Here is a 2,423-nt window from a genome sequence, read left to right as displayed (position 1 = left end):
AATATATAAGAAATATCCTCTCAAAGTAGAGCAATCCTCGGGTCCTCAGGTCGTGAAGATTCAAGTTTCTTCAAATCAAGACCCCTGGGGGTAGAGCGGGGCAACAACAGGGGATCAAATACATAAGAATACACGTATATAAGAAATATCTTTAAAAATCTTTTCAAGAACAGCAAAGTTATGATTAGACATACTTATACAGAAGCATCCTTAGGTAGTACAATCTAATTAAAATTAGATGTCCCGAATCCGCTATCGCTTCTCAAACATCTAACAACATCCCATTCGGGGTCACGTCAGAGCGACCTTTCGATTATGAATAAACATAAAAATTTTGGCCAATCAGATTCAACCTTCTGTATTCAATTCTAAAATTAGTTCCACGGCTACATCTCTATATTATTGATGCTCAGTAGACTGTCTTACGTTGAATTAAAGTAATTTTGGTATAAATTGAACGTTAGTCCGCCAATCTGGCATTCTTACCTGAATAACGCAAACGAAAATGCACAAACTACTATATATCCCGCAAGTCACATTCATATATAGCACGGTCTTTACCATGCATATTTTGTTTACTACGAAACCTCTCGGGCGTTTAGGTTTGGCAGTAAAAAAAAGAAACGCATCCGAACTATAAGCCAAGATTTCGACGACGGCGATTTCATTGGGTAATCGAAAGGTCGCTCTGACGTGACCCCGAATGGGATGTTGTTAGATGTTTGAGAAGCGATAGCGGATTCGGAACATCTAATTTTAATTAGATTGTAGGTAGTATAGATTCAAGTTTTTTTTTCAAATCATGACCTCGGGGGGGGGGGGGGGGTAGGATTGGGCCACAACATTGAATCAAAGTTTTACATCCACCATCCGATGCAAGTCTGGTAGTGTCCATCCCTTGATGCATCACCCATGCAAGTTTGGTCCAGGTAGGGCTTGTAAAAAAATTGAAGTGAAGCTATGGAAAAGGCTTTAATAAACACTCTCACGTTAAAAAACACAAAGAAACAAATCTATTGTGTTACCAAAAGGATTGATTGTAATAAAGAAAAACAACATTTTTTTCTTCTTCTTTCAGAAATAATTATTAATTACAAATTTACGAAAGGTGCCATGTGAGAATTTTTTTTCTGGTGGCTGGTCACCCGTTATGTTTAATCCCCAATAGTCTCTTCTTGCAAAACTATAATAGTGCAGATATCCTATTATCTTTAGTATTCACAATGGCAATGTTACATAAACCATGTATATACATGATACCAACTGTATTCTGTATTCACAAACGATACGATTTACAGTACTGTACAGGTGTATCTTAAATAAGATTCTTGTTGAATAAAAATTAAACTACTAGTGTTTATTTATCAATGCCGATAAAAATCCAAATTTATATACGATTTTAACGCTATGAGTACCTTCAGTGTCTAATCCTGATCATGAGTATCAAATGTTTATTTATGCTGAATAAGACTTGATTTTAAAAAGAACTATATCTATATAATTATTTAAAATAAATGTTTCTATGATTCATTGTATTATTCATTGGCAAATCTCTGTAGGGAGTTCAAATGTGACTCAAAATGAACCTTAAAAAATATGATATTATACCTAATAAAATACAAATTAACAAAATATATACAAAACCAACTTATAACAAGATTTATGAATATGGAAACAATGCACATGTCATAGTGTATATAAATAATTTTTGAAAACTACTGAAATAAAAATTGCGTGAAAAACAGATGCATCTGAAAACATAGTATGGAAATCTGTGGAAAAAAATCACAACAAAGTATATATGATTCTGACAACAAACTGAAGTGTACATCAGTACATGTAGTCTGTATTTCTCTATTCTGTGCGTGACTGCCCAGTGACGAAGTCGTGTTCTCGCGAGAGTTGACACATCACGCAAGGATAACAACAGCAGACCATGGAGCTGTCGTCCATAATGCTTCCCTAAAATAGAGAAAGGTGAACACTGAGAGAGAGAGAGAGAGAGAGAGAGAGAGAGAGTAATCTTCTCTTTTTTAATTTCATTAATCAACATTAACAGATTAATCAGCTGTTAATGTAGAGAAACAACTTCAAAGTTTATTAAAGTGTATCACAAGGGACAATTTACCTGCAAGGCATTTTTTTAATACCTGAATATTATTTTGAGCCCTCATTTTGACCCTAAGAGCTAAGAGCCACGTGGTCCCCGGCAGACAGATTGGAAGACAGAGAGACTCGCCGAGTTTGTCAGACAGATAGCAGGGATAGCAACATTCACCACATAGGAACACGCCAATACCTGTAAATTTATGATAATTTTGATCTGAAATACGCTTCACGTGTATCATTTAATTAATTATAGAATTCTTTTTTTCTTACATCAACAGACACGTAGTATCATTTTCGAAAGGGGGCAGGCCCCC

The sequence above is a fragment of the Saccostrea echinata genome, unplaced genomic scaffold (genome assembly GCF_033153115.1).
Source record: "Saccostrea echinata isolate AGI-Se365-2 ecotype Australia unplaced genomic scaffold, CSIRO_AGI_Sech_v1 ptg000054l, whole genome shotgun sequence".
NCBI classification, from domain to species: domain Eukaryota; kingdom Metazoa; phylum Mollusca; class Bivalvia; order Ostreida; family Ostreidae; genus Saccostrea; species Saccostrea echinata.
This window is presented reverse-complemented; position numbering follows the sequence as displayed.